General features: G+C 39.6%; 1 long non-coding RNA gene across 1 annotated transcript; it reads right to left on the bottom strand.

Moving 5' to 3' along the window:
• Positions 1 to 8,962: 8,962 nt before the first annotated feature.
• LOC146767087 (uncharacterized) lies at positions 8,963 to 14,393 on the bottom strand. Its single transcript, XR_014956344.1, has 3 exons — positions 14,309 to 14,393; positions 11,009 to 11,155; positions 8,963 to 10,029 (listed from the first exon to the last, which is right to left on the bottom strand). It is a non-coding gene; the product is annotated as an uncharacterized LOC146767087 (long non-coding RNA).
• Positions 14,394 to 14,996: the final 603 nt, after the last annotated feature.

Below are 14,996 nucleotides of genomic sequence, written 5' to 3' on the forward strand. Positions count from 1 at the left end.
TCTTTCAATAAGATATAATCTCTCAAACAATCACAGAACAATCAAAAAATATTCAAGCTGATTATTTTATTCAATGAAGTTTTCATTAATCTCAAAATGGCCTTGAGGTCTTGGGGGAATAACTTGTTTATTTTTTCATTCATTGTGACAAATGCTTGACTATACCATGAGCTTTGCTGTTGATACTAATAATTTATGTTTCAGATTCATATGCTGCTGTTTCAGAAACAATGGGGCTGACCTCTTCTGCTAAGAGCCATCAATGAAACAGCAATGTTTATTTATTTAAAAGGAAAACAGCCTGGTCTCTAGCTTGCTTTGCTCAAGATAGAGCAAGAGATCAGCAAAGATCTCAAACTGTATTTGATATTAAAAACCCAGAGCTACAATTCAAATCTAAATCAAGGTTTGAATTTTATTCAGTGAAAGAGAAAAACACTGTTATATTTTTCTGTTAAATCAGAGCTTTTCCAAGATCAGCTTTTAAACCGAATTTTCAGCACCTTGCAAACAGAACTCCAATGGTATTTACCTGTCACTCTGAACCAAATGACTTTTCAAATAACAAATGACTTTTCACTTTCACCATTTAAGATTCAGTCCTTGTGAAATTTAAAGGAACTCGAAAATGAGGCCGATACCTGGTGTCTGTATATGGTTTTGTCTTAGTTTATTTAGCAGCAGGGGACACATGACTTCATTTTTAATTCAGTAATTTTTTAGAATCTTTTCTTTGATGCCTTAGAACTGCATTCAGAGTGCAGCAGAAAATAAAAAGTAATTTGGGAAAACCCAATAGAGGCTGAGAGTGCAGAGGCAGAAAATCCCACAGAGTTTGGAGAGCAGAGGGCTGTTCAGATCAAAATTCACTATCTCAAATAAAGAACATCTCTAGTAACTAACAGAGCAGTGGGCTGCCCTTCTGTGCCATTTGAGCCATTAGAGGGGACATGGACACATATGTGAGATTAGGTCCATACCCACATCAGGATTTTAGCTGTAATACTATTGTCCATAAACAAGAGTGGGTAGCAAATATGGATTATGGTACTTTCTGCAAATTCTGAATCCTTAAATGTTGTAGTGTGCTCTCATGTCCTCCCTACTCCCCATAAAATCATAAATATAAATATATAAATATATAAATATATTAATATATTAATATATTAATATATTAATATAGAGATATATATATATAGAAATATATATTTAAAAATATAACTATAACAATAACATAAATATAAATATAAATATAAATATAAATATAAATATAAATAAATATAAATATAAAATATAAAATATAAAATAAAAATAAAAATAAAAATAAAAATAAAAATAAAAATAAAAATAAAAATAAAAATAAAAATAAAAATAAAAATAAAAATAAAAATAATACATACAGACTAGATCTGGACTATCCAGGTAGCCTTCCAAGCCAACCATGTGTAAAGTTAAACTTTCCACATTAATCATGAGCTAAAATAAAATCTAGGACTTTTCACATAGACTTATTATTTAAAAAAAAAAAATTGTAAAGAGATCAGAATTAGTTATGTAAGGATCCAGGAACACTGTCACTGCTGGAAATGCCAAGGAGAGGAGAAACATTTCAGGCTGGGAAATCACTGCCTTGCTCTTAGGGATGGAAACCGTTAAAGGAAAGGAGATTCTCTCATTTCAGAAGCATTTGAACAATGGGCAGTTTCAGTTTAGCTGCTGAACTTTCCACGGGCTGGGTGTGCTCAGAGCACAAGGTGTACCAGCCCTGGAAAAGCATCCATCAAGCTGGAATGGCTCTGCATCTCTGCTTGAGCTTTTGGACTCACAACCTGAAACCACAAAGTGCCACAACTCTGCTTTTAGCCTGGACCTGCAGCACGATTTCCTGCATCCCACCACCAGCATCCCCCGCACCTTTCACAACACACACTCCACTTTTACTGACCACTGCCCCCCCCCCAAAAAAAACGCTGCACGCACATTTCTGGCTCCCAAGGAAAACATCAGGGAGTGGGTGTGCTTCCTTCAGATTGCATTGTGCTCAAAGATAAGCCAAGCACCAAACAAAGAGAGCTTTATGAGCAACTGGAATAGCTGCTTCTGAGGTTTCCAGGGCTTCAGTGGGTTTAAAGTGAAGTGGATATTAATGACAAACAGCCACTTTCGTGATTGTCAGCTCTGGCATGGCTTTTTTTACTGGGTGAATCAGGAGAGGATGAAGCTTGCTGGTAATGCTGAGTTTGGGGTGCTGGTCAGTGAGGGGAAAGGCAGAAATGCTGTGGTGCAAATACTACCTAGAAGAGGGACAGAGAGGTAAATTTAAATTTACCCAGGTGTGTTACTTTTCAGTACATACCAGAGCTCCACAAAGCCTCCCAAGAGCCTGGCTTGCTGGGGTGGAACATCCTGGGTGAGATGTGTTAGGCAGGACATGCTCCAAATGGAACTTACCTATGTTGTATAAAATCTTTCATCATAGAGGGATCTAGCAAGCTTTTCTCAAAAAAATCCTCTCACACTTCTGATGTTTGCAAAAAGCTTCTGACACTTGGCAAGCTGAGCTTCTTTGAGTTAGGAAAAAGACCTTTTATTTGTCTCATCAAATTCTTTTTGGTTTGTGTTGATATGAAATTGTTAAAAAGCTCCATTTCCCTTCTCCAGCCTGCCAAAATAGCAATTAACTGCAAAAGGTGGCTGATTAAAGTCTCAAAGCAACACAGAGCTTGGAATGATTTTAGCTCTAAGTGATAGTCTCTGCAAGTGAAACCATTTGTTTTACATTCTGTTATCTGGAATGTACTACCTAAGAGCAGCTTGTAACACACAGAGATTAAGAGCAGTGGCTTAGAAAAGAGCTATAAAGGCTGCATTCAAACCTTGGGGTTTTTTAAAAAGGAAGAAGAAAGTGCCATAGAGACGTTCTAGAACAGAAGTTTACTATGAAGTTGTGTAGAATAACTTGACATCAGCTGAATAATTGCTTGCTAAAACAGCATAGAAAATCAGGGTAATTTGGCTTTAGGGGTGTTTTTAAGTATTATAGTGAATATACTAACCCTAACAGGATGGGTAAGGGTTCCCCACATTGTCTTTTCCCCAATATAAAATTTGGATAGGGCTAGGATTGTCACTCTGAAGGATCTGACTGGTTTAGGCAAGAATACACTGGAATTAAACTTTGGAGAGATTCTATCAAATCTGTCCCCAAGTCAGTGTTGGCACTGCACATGATGCAGCATTTTCCTAGTGGCAACAGCAAATCCAGTAATGACAGATGCAGAGACTTCTAAAATTACTACAGAAATACTTCCCCTGAAGCATCATCAAGCCAGTGATACCTCCAGAGTTTTAGGATCTCTAAATCCATGAGTTACATCAGATACAAGAAATGACAAAGAAGACACAAAAAAAAAATTACCTGGCCATTGATTTTTTTAAAATAGCACATATATTGGCAGGCTCAAGATATGAAAAATTAATAGTCATGTGGTCCAGAGCAACTGTGCTGCCCTGAGTTTAAATATAATGTGGAGAAGGGTGGAAGCCTTCAAATGGACTCTCATATTTACATCACGTGTTACAATAATCCAAAGCAGTGTAGAAATATCAATCACATGTTTTGGTTTCTTCTATTTTTTGAAGTGGTAATTCAAAAATACAAACCACTAAAAGGAATAAAGTAGGGGAGAATACAAGAGTGGTCAAATAATTTGATTACATGCCTTATGATTGCACATATTGCATTTTATATCTATGTAATTCAGATAATTAAGCATCAGATAATCCACACAGCCTCTGCTTTGGCCACTTTACAGGGATAATATTGTCACAAGAATGATTGAGAACAACTGGCATGGTGTAAGACATGGCTCTGTAGAGCCTGCCTACACCCAAAAGTGAGGAAAAGAGCCAAAAATCCATATTTAAAATTAATGGCACAGGAAATAAAAAATGACATGCATTTAACTGCATAAGAAGGAACAACATTTCTAATAACCTATGTTTCAAATGTTTGCTAGGCTGAGACAAAACCTGACTTTGAGAAGCAAGGTACCACAGAGAATACAGGAAGGAAAGTACTGGGAGTGGAAGGAAACCACTTTTTCCTAACTACAAAACCTGGTTTGTGTCCAAAAATTCATCATGGGCAATCCAGGAAGACTTTTTCTTGCCACCACACTCCTGTAAAAAGCCAAAAATCCTAAAAAGCCAAAAATCACTGACATGATAAAAGATGTTTGATCTATCATCCTTAGCAGGAAATCCTTAAGAAAACACATCTCTGTAAAACTCAGCATTTAAACATGGCTGGGTTTTGAGCTTTCTTTGATATTAATAACTTAGTTCTTTCTCATTTCATCCTTTTGCATGACCTGCCATATTGTAAAAATTATTTGGTACTTTTTCTTAAAATATCAATTTTTGGAGTGATCATATGAGGCTTCATTAGAAAAAAGGTCTTGTAAAGATGAACTCTAAAGGTCCAAACTCCAGAATTTTATTTAAAAATATCTCAGATTTTAGCTGTTCTAGCACCTAGCTAAATATTAGAGATGTGAAAGACAGACAAGAGGTTTTATATATTCAGGTTTAGCAATAATGAGCTGCAGACTTGATTTTTATTGTCAGAGCAGATAGTGATAGTTTTAAGCTCAACACTTCACAATTTAGATCCTCATCATGATATAATGTAGTGAGTTTACAAAATAAATGGTGTCCTTCCAATAAGTATTCCTACAGAAAATATATATCTGAATGAGAATTGAAATTATTATAAAACAGTTAAATATTTAAATCCAGTGTTCTGGGATTGTTAAGGAGCTGGATTTGCATTAATAAGAATTTGAGTTGCTGAAAAATCTGGACTTGAGGGAGGATGTGGAAGAAAACTCTGCTTGACAAACATAAGCCACACTTGAAACCAGCTCAGAAAAATGTCCAAAATTTACCTTGAAAGCCAAGGGAGGGCTGAGTGTCATAGAACAAGGCTGAAAACTGTTGGCTAGCTTGCTGAATGCAGCTCTTTCCAACTCTGTGTGTATTCATGCACCACAAACATCAGCCCTGACTCCTGAATCCCTGCTCTGAGCCTTCCCAGTTCCCCTGGAGGGAGGTCAGAAGCCACCTACTGCAGGACACACAGACAAGTTCCAGTCTGTTCCCTTGGTGAAATAGGAACTGGAGCAGAAGCTAGATGGAGTTAAGGGGGAATAAAGTGGAAATTTATTGCAGCATCTTCACAGGCCACACCCTGGCAGGACTGGAGCCACAGTCGTGGCTGTGCCCAGATGGCTCCAAGATGGAAGCAAAAGAGCTTGGTCATGAGATCTGACATTTTTATAAGTTTTAGTCCATTTGCATACAGGAGTTAACTGTCCAATAAAATTATTAAATTTAAATTAACTGTCCAATTATTATTAACTTCAAATGATGAAGTTTCATCCTCCTTGCTTGCTTGCCCACCCTCCTCTTTTCACCTTGTTTATGCTTTGGGCCTGAGGTTTGAAGAGATTGTCCTTGAGTGTCCAGCTGGAATTGGATTGTTTTGTCTTCACCACACCATGAAAAGATCCTAGTGACACTTCAGCTAAAGCTAAAAGCTGCCCACCAAAACAGAACAGAAAAACTTAAGGTGTCACCCTGAGCAGCCTGGTCAGGGCTGGCAGAGGGTTTTGAAGGCACAGCCCATGTGCACATCTCCTGTGCAGAAAAGATTCTTTGTTCAAAGCTCGCTGCCTCTTCTTCCTCTCTGCAGCTATCTGCACCTAGCTCTAACTTATGGGGTGTGTGCTCTTTGCACATTTCCTCTGCTTAGAGAAAAAAGAAATCAAAAACCCACACCCAACAAAACCACTTTCATGGCCATAAGCCAGGCCTTACACTAATAATGAGATTTCTATTAAAACCAGCAGTCGGGTACCTCGATTCCTATTTTCTAGTGTCCTGTGATGTACAGAGCAGCCATAAGCTGTGCTACATTTGGGGGACAATATTGTATTATTTCACAGGACAAAGACTGAGTGTACCCTCTGTGCCTTGCTATGAGGGGGGTCATTTTGCTATATATTTATTTCAAGTCCAAATATAGCACAAAAATGGGGAAAAGCAGAAGCAAGAATTCAACTGTCAGTATGGAAGGGGAAGTTTGAAGTAGGATCAGCCCAGGAGAGAATTTCAGGAAGCATAAAAGAATGATCAAAGTATGGAACTAGCTCAGGACTTGGTTTGTTAACGTTACCACGGGTTGGTGAACGTGAGGTATGAAAAACAAACAGATCCTTTGGCCATGTGAACAGATTCCAGGAAAAATCAGCCAGCCTGAGCCTCTGCACATGGCAGAGACTTCACAGCTCCACAATGCTGCATCTCCTTCATGGACAGCTCCAGTTTGCATAAGGAAATATTTCATCTCTATAACCCCCTCCTTCATTGTCATACCAAAAGTTTTATGGCTTTATTGAGTATGGTGGCAATCCCTTATTTTAACTTCCTCCATAGCAAGAATCAGGCTTCTGGACATGGAACACAGCAAGTTTTTAGAATTTAAAAGCTTAAAGGAAAGTGACTTTGGGAAAAAGCCTCTGGGAATGGGGTGTAGGTAGACAGTGGTGGTGGTTGCTAAACCTCAGTAGGTTCTCCTGTCTTTTCTCAGGTGCCCTTCCCTGTAAGCCTGCAGGAGTCCTCATCCCCAGGCTCAGCTTTCCAAGGGGTGATGAGAAGGACAAGAGAGGGGAGACAATTACAACTCCTAATCTCCTTTGTGGAAGAATTTTAAGAATTTAGGCAAATATTCATCAGTAACAAACCAGAGAGGTTATTTCACCTCAACCATTTAAAAGAGGGAAGGAGAAAGGTCCCAAGCACTTCTGAGGTCTCAAGAGTTCCTGAAATATCCAGAAAAAGGAAAAAGAAAGAAAAGAAAAAAAAGGGATCTGAAAATGCAGGTTTCAAAAATAGCTGACATACTTTTCTCTTTGCCTGTAGTAAGCACAAACCACAGGAGCAAGTTGAAACCCTGCCTTTGCTTTGACCAGTTATTCAAGTGAGGCAAAAAAATTTTCTCTCTCCAAGGTGAATAAACTTCAGCCATAAGTAAAGTCCTGCTTAAATATTGACACAGACCTGTATATTCTCCACTACCCAGTGTTTTGTTAGCAATTAAAGTATTAGATAACAAGGCACATGTACACAGCTGGATGGAGAAACCTCAAATTTCTGAACAGCGTCCCAGTTTCAAGAGTCAGCATGGAGTCCAAATGACCTTTATCTTGCCAGTGTTAACAAATTTAGATTAAGTACACAGATACCAAATTCCTTGCATGATTTATCGACTGTGTAATGCTAATTTTTGCACCCATACCATTTGTACAGGCTCATTTTACTCAGTACTGTATGAAGTACCACGTCAAGCACGTGGCAGTACTGAAGATGAATAGAGATGTTGGGCTTTTTCTTGGACTGTTTTCTCTTCTAAAATAACCTGTGAACACCCTGATAATTGGAAAATCACAGATTTTGCAGGTCAGGTAGGCAGAGGCATCACCAAGATGCTGCAGAGCAAGGGCCCTGCCCTGAGTGGGATGGAGCAAGGACCTGCTTGGATGCTGCCCAGAGGCTGAGGCCAAGGTCCTTCTGCATTCTCAGGAGAGAGAAAGAGAGATCACACATGGAAACAACAACTTTCACTCTGTAAACCACAAAGGAATGAGAAGGTTGACAGTGGAAACATATCTGTCCTGCTTTATTTAAGGCAATACTCAGCACTAAATGACTGGCTTTGACATGTAGGTAAAAGTGAAACCCAGAATATTTCTCTACTTTCTAAGGTCCAAAGCTCTTGTTAGAAGCCTTGTTACGACATCAAGTTCAAAAAAAAAATGTATCTATTTCCAGATGTCCACCAGTAGTACTTCAATTAAATCTGTGTTTGTCTATGTACACCTACATCTTTCTATTCAACGTTCTGAAATAATTACATTTTCATTTGTAGGTCAAGTCTGACAATCGGGATGCAACATCAGCCTTCCTCCAAAAATAAAACCAGTTTTAAAGGTTTCTTCTTTCACACCCTCCTCACATGATCATCCCAACATCACTGTTCACTGCCCACCACTTGCACCAGTACAGCATTTTGCAATGGTCTGCTAGAAATTGTATTGGTGAAGTCATAAACGTTACAAAACTGAAAGCAAAAATGTGGGAGAAACCACTGACCTGACCTATGAGTGTAGAACAGGATTCTCAAATATTATTCTGTATTTCAGAATAATTCATTATTGATCCTCTCAGCCATACACCATTTGAGACTCCATATCACTGTATGAAAACCCACTCCAGTTCTGTTTCATGGGGTATTACTCTTCAAGAACAGCAGAGCAGCACTGTAGTTAGAAGTGGAATATTTACCCATACTCACATAGATAAGGAGAGGCAGCTATAAATAACACTTATATCCCTATATATAAGGGTTTTAAGCATGGTGCTTTAGTAGCTGTGTCTTGTAGGCTGGAACATGCTGTGTCTCTAACCCTCCTTTCTAGGAAAACTCAAAACAATTATTTTTAAAATTAACCAAACACAGGTCTGTATAAAAAGAAATCATTGAGGTGTACAATTCCCTGAATACAGCTGTGAGGTCAGGAGGTCAGACACATGCTGTGTGCCAACAGCAAAAGGTTGCAGTGGATTTTTAAATCCACTATGCTCAAGAGTATGGTCAAAATCATGAAGAAAAGGTTTGCTTCTTACTTGATATCCTCACAGCACATGAAAATCCTGAACACTAAACATAGATTTATAATAGAAGACAGCTTCTTTCTTTATGACAGAATTATTTTGTAATCAAATGCCACAACCAGATACCACAAGGATAACTTAATGATGCAGGAACACAGAGTTGGCACAAAATAAAGTACAGCTCACAACCTCAGGCTGTGTAAACTGATGCAACTTCTTTGGTTATCCATTTATACCCTTTTATTCATTTACTTTGGTAATTCAGAAACCCAATTTAAGATTTAATATGATCTCAGGAAAGAATCCATAACCCTCAAACATCTGCAGTGATAGTCAACTGATCAATACAATGATGGCATTCACATGAATTTCAGCAGAGCACAATTGAAGGCTTGTGCTGAGCTCTGGGATATGTGTGATAAAATATTTTGGTTTAAATCACTCTTGTCTGAAAGGTAAACCTAATCTAGCAACTCAGGATTCTGGCTTCTCCAGAAGGATAAAGGAAAACAGATTTACCAGGCTGCAGCTGGGAATCTCAGCTTTCTGCCTCACGACAGCCAGTTATTCTAGAAACTCGAGTTTATCTGTCGGGTTCTGTGCTTATTTAGGAGTGGAATGAACAACCTGATTTCTCAATTGAATGTTAGAGACAATCGAGTGTTTGACAGGTTTCACTTCCTTGAATGCAGAAACTCCATGAACAGATTACAACCTGTTTGGACGCTGTCCTTAGGAAAACCACAGCAGGAATATTTTTCTTGTATTTCTTGATTGCCCTTCTTTCATCAGTTGTTCATGGAGCTGCTGAACTCTCTGTGCTGGAGCCATTTTCTCTGACACTGATCCACTCCTGTCTCCCCAGGTGTATTTCCCAGCCACTGGCACCAGGTTGTTGTTCCCCATTCCTTACAGCCTGGGGACAAGCCCTGAGCACAGCAGCACACAAACAAACACCACCCAAAACAGCAGAAACTTTCACCAGTGGCAGCAGGAATCCTGCTGTAGTCCCAAGTGACCTTTTCCACTCCCATCCCATCACCCAAGATCTGCCCCTCTTTTGGCATCACATGCTGATTTCAGGATTGGTGTGACCACTCTTCAGCCTTCAGAAAAAAGCAGGAACAAATACATTTTCTATGCTTTTTCTTTTTCCTCCCAAAATTATTCTCCTGCTATGCTCACAAGGCAAATCTGGCAGCATTATTCCCTTCCTCATTGTCACTGTTGTGATCAGACAGAAGTGCTGCACTCATTTTTGTCTCCTTTCTTTTTAAAGTCTTGGGCAAATCTCTGCAATACAAAATATAAAATTGGACAATATCTGCAATACAAAATACAAAATTCAACTTCTGCTAATGCAAATTATTTTAAAAGTTGCTTTCATACGTGGTCAGGGATGGCAAGACTGCAATGCTCTTGGTGTGTGAGGTCCAAAGAAGGAAGAAAAAGTGAATTCACTTCAAAACCCAAGCAATTGGAATATTTTTAAAATATTGGAATTTTAAAATATTCCAAGCATGGAATGTTTTGGCAACTATTCACCAGGTCTAGTATGCATCACATTTTTAATCTGTGTCCATTTCTCATTGCCAAACCAGTGAGACACTCCTGCTGTCTACAGTGTTGTCCAGAAAGGACAACATCTTTGTAATGTAGAATTTGGAAGGGGATTAAACAAACAAAAACCCCTCCAGAATTAGTTGCCAATGGTTAGAAGTAAATTGTTTAAATTTGTTTTCTCCTCTTTGGGACATTTTTGGCTTGAGCACTGTCTGCATCAGCATGGAGGTGGCCCCAGACAGGTAACCCAGACCCATCCTGCTGATGTAAAATTAGTTTTGTGTTAAATTCATGAAGCCTATGGCCACTGAAAGAATACTGCTAAGAAAGAATTAGCAAATGTAAATGGAGCACACTTTAGCTCTAGGAAATAATTTACAGTATGATCAGGAGTGACTGCGAGTTAACAGGAGATAATAATTGCCCTTCTGCACTAAAACATGCTTGCTCCCTCTCCTCATCCTCATGGTTTTGATTACCTTAGGTTAAACAGATTGTTCAGTAGGAGATAAACTAAGGACAACACCTTTGAGTTGGGAGTCTGGTTTATATCCTTAACCAGTGAGTTTGGCAACTACATTTTGTTATTTATGTCCTCTGATCTCAGTTTGCATGCCAGGACATAAAAAATCCCTACCAAAAAAACCACATATCAAAAAGCTTGTCAATGCTGTGATGATTGCAGCCATGACTAAATAACTTTGGATACCTCTTTAAAGCCCCAAAAGTCCTCACTGGAGCTCCTTTATTGCTGCTGGCAGAGGAGGGTGCTTCATCCACTGGATCCTTTCAGACTTCTGAGGCTGCTGACATTTTCACTGCATTCTGTGCCAAGTTTGTATTACTATATCTGCAACTTAAAAAAAAAAATTGGTTTTAGGCATCCAGATATCCTGCTGGTCATATGTGCAATTTGGAAGTAAACATCCAATGAGAATAATTTCTCTAAAGGCAGTTCCAGTAAGTTTGCATTCATTTAAGGGTATTTTGCATGTACCTCTTAGATCCTCAGTGTCAAAACTTCATTTTTTATACATCCATTTTCATCTTTATCTAAAACAAAATAGAAATTGAAGAGCCAGTCTTTTCTGATACAAACAAGAAGCTGCTGGGCTGTGTATGGAGATTACTTCTACCCCAAGAAGGCAATTACTTCAGGCACTTAATTAGACCCTTATCAATTAACTCCTTTGATGGAAGGAATTTTATCTAGTGGAAACTGGACAGAGATCTGGTCTGAAAACTTCCAGCATTTTGCCAATGAACTCGTTGCAGGGACACTACTGTGCATATCCAAGGTCTCCAACTATTTAAGCTTTAAGAACTCCTCCAACCAAGCATAAATAAAACACATCATAAACTGTCCAGAATGTTCACAAATCACAGGACCAGACTCAATACAATTGAACGAGTAGCCCCATGTCCATTAAACAAATAATCCAAAATCTTTCTTTACCACATATCCTTCTTTAAGTGTCATTAGGGGATCTGAGAAGAAATTAAATTTCTCTTCTAGAGCAAGCCATTGCTTAGACATGCCAGTAATGACAAGGATGTTGTGGGAGTACATGGAGTCCATCAGAACCCTTCATAAAATTGAAAAAAAAAAGAAAACCAGGAGGTTTTTGTGCTCTATCTGCAAAGCTCAGGGGCAGATGTGCCAGCAGCAGATGAGACTGGTCAGAGAAAGCTGAACACGAGTGGGTCCTTTTCACTGCCTGCCAAAACAGAGCAGCCTTGGAATGTTCCTGTAGGAAGGGGAAGAATTGGAAGTGTCTCTCTGAATCCTGCTGTTCCAGCTGCTTCTCAGACTTTTGACTTCAAACTACAATCCAGCTGCTGGTATTTTCATTCCAATTAAGTTCTGAGTGTTTTTTAAACAAAATATTTTCATAGACCGACTATTAAACTATTTCATCATGATCTGATTTCAAACAACAAATGCTTACTGAAGTGCAGAGACTGACTCTGAGAGATGAAGAAACGTGTTTTTGGAGATTATAAAAATGCTAAAAGGATTTAACTTGGCAAGCAGAGGCCTGAGAGCTCAATTTGACTCAAGGGATGCCAAAGTATTGAGGGCTGTGGTAAACAGCAACCCAGACCTCCTCCATAAGCTGTCCATTAATAAAGGACCTGAGGGACACATTATAATATTAACAATTGGAAAATTTAAAACCAATCCAAGATCCAGCTGTGTGTGTGCAATGTCCAGGTTACACGGTCAATGCAGTAGCTGTCTTTAGAAGATCATCTTGCAGAGAACCTGGAAATGAGGTTTTTTGTTCTAAAATAAAAGTGAGATGAATTTTTAGGAGGTAAAGTGGGAACCAGTAATGCCGGGATGAGAGCTGCTTGCTGCTGAAGCGGGTCTGGCAAGGTGTCTTGGGGAGCTTTAACAAGGATGGGGTTCCCTTTTGGAGAAAAAAGAACAAATGAGGGAGAGCACAGTTTCCTCCATCAGCTGCTTCTTCCTCTGGTGCTGCTGCTGCAGGCAGAGAAGCTCTGGTGGGTGGTTCTGCAACAAGAAGCACAGAAGGTGCTCAGAGAGTCAAAATAAACCTTACAAGCAACGATCCTGTCAAGGAGTTGGATTTGGAGCTGCAGAGCCTTTCTCCAAATCCCAGCAGCCCTTTGGAGACAGCAAACTGCTCTGGGCATGGAGCACCAGGAGCAGCAGCTGCTGGACTCTGTGGTCCAAGACTCTGGTCCAGAATTGGATCTCAACCTGCAAACCACCTGTCACAATGTGAATGCTCACCATCTCACAGGCTCACTGCAGGATCCCAACACTTTGCTATCAATGATGGGAAAAACATCATGATCTGGATGTCTGTGGCTGTTCCATCACCAGGAAAATGTTGGGATTTTTTTCAAAGCAATATGCTTGAAGTCAAGCATTGCACCCTCCTCACCTCTCTAGGAATAGCATAAAGTGGGGATTTCGAGATGGAGACAGCTTCTCCACTGCTTTACCCTGAAACCATAGGAAGCTCAGTCATATGGATCCTAGCAAAAGCCCTACTATTAATGGCATCAAATGTCCTTAGACTCTGCTGAGAGAGATCCTTGTTCCTTTTTTAGTGATGAGTCTGGAGTACTGGCTCCATAGCAGAATCAGAAGTAGTTCAGATAAAGATGCATTTGTAAGGAAAAATAAATACACAAAAATGGGAGCTGGCCTTTGTTGACTATCAAACACAGAACTAAGTTCCAGAAACACCAAAAGATTTATGAAGTGACCTAACATATAGATTGAGTAGAAGGACAAAATCTTATTTTTTAAAAATATTTGTTTGCTTATTGCTGTGGAAGTTGATTCCCTTCTTTTTCCCCATTTTTGGAAAACTCTCAGGATATTCTCCACCGGGTAAAGAAGTTCTTGGGACATTGCAGCTTCCCAAGTGTGTATAGGAATATATTCTTTTATTTTTTGTAAGAATCAACCCAATATGAACTGCATAGGAGCACAGGCACCATTACTGGAGTGCCTTTCTCTTTTCATATTATATAAAGAGCATATAGCAATTTACATATGTTTGTAGTGGTAACAGATATAACAAAAAATATTGACATTTGTTAATGTGTGCACACTCAAGGAATACCAAGCATTTCTCCTCAAAAGAGATACAATGGATGGAAGAATAAAAATTAATCTTTTTTTGTTTCATTACCTGTATATCACAGCTGCTTTGGAGAAAAAGGATTGTTACATAGAACAAATAAATAAATGAACAAGTGAAATTAAGCTGCTTCTGGTTGATGGTTGTTTCCTGGAAGTCAGCTGCTGGACTAAGGCTGTACAGAGCAACAGAGTGGAAACCAAGAACCCCAGAGCTGTTTAAGAAAGGGTTTACAAACCCAGCAGGCAACTCTGTCAGGCTTGCATTGTATCTTTGCTGTTAATTAATGAAGGGGGAATGTTCCCCCCAAAAAGGAGCAGCATGCTGTTCATGTCTGCTGCACCTCTCAGAGCAAAAGCAGAAAGCACACAGATTTAGTGACTTACCACTTGGGCATCTGATGCTCTTCTTTACCCCCACTTCTGTCAGAATCTGTGCTATTGGTGATTCTGAGATTGTAGAAAGTCTCTGTCTGTCAGCCCACTGCCAAAGCAGAAGCCATAATTGGTCTGTGCTGGTTTCCAGGTTGTTTATTCTGTTTATCTCTCACATGTTCTGCTGCCCTGCCCAGCTCTGTCCTGCAGGGCAGCGTGTGGGGCTCTGCCCTCAGTGGGATGTGACAAACATTAAATACCAGAAACTCCCTGGGCTGGATTTACAAGAACGTGCCAATATCTGTCACCTACGTTGGACAGTGTGTCCCCAGCCTGAACCAACAGAAAAATGCCAACACCACAGTGAGACATGGAGGGCATGAAGAAGGAGAAAAAGGACAAGGCACACCCAATTTCCTCCATCTTGTCCCCTTTGGAGCCCTCATCTAGAATCCTAAAATTTTACTTTTCCACCTGTGCCACACTTAATTATGACTTATATCAAACACTCAGAGCTGGTAATTCATCCTGTAAAATTGAAAACTCTTTTCCATGGACAGAGATCACAGCCAGTGTCTCTGGGGGCTCTGTCCAGGGGGTTCCTGACCCCTGCCAGGGTCCCAGGGCAGCCAGAGGGAAGCTCTGGATTCCCACACACCCAGGACTGAAAGCAAACCCCTACAAGCTTCTCTTCCCCTTG

This window comes from Lonchura striata, chromosome 6, assembly GCF_050655825.1.
Source record: "Lonchura striata isolate lonStrDom1 chromosome 6, ASM5065582v1, whole genome shotgun sequence".
Classification (NCBI taxonomy): domain Eukaryota; kingdom Metazoa; phylum Chordata; class Aves; order Passeriformes; family Estrildidae; genus Lonchura; species Lonchura striata.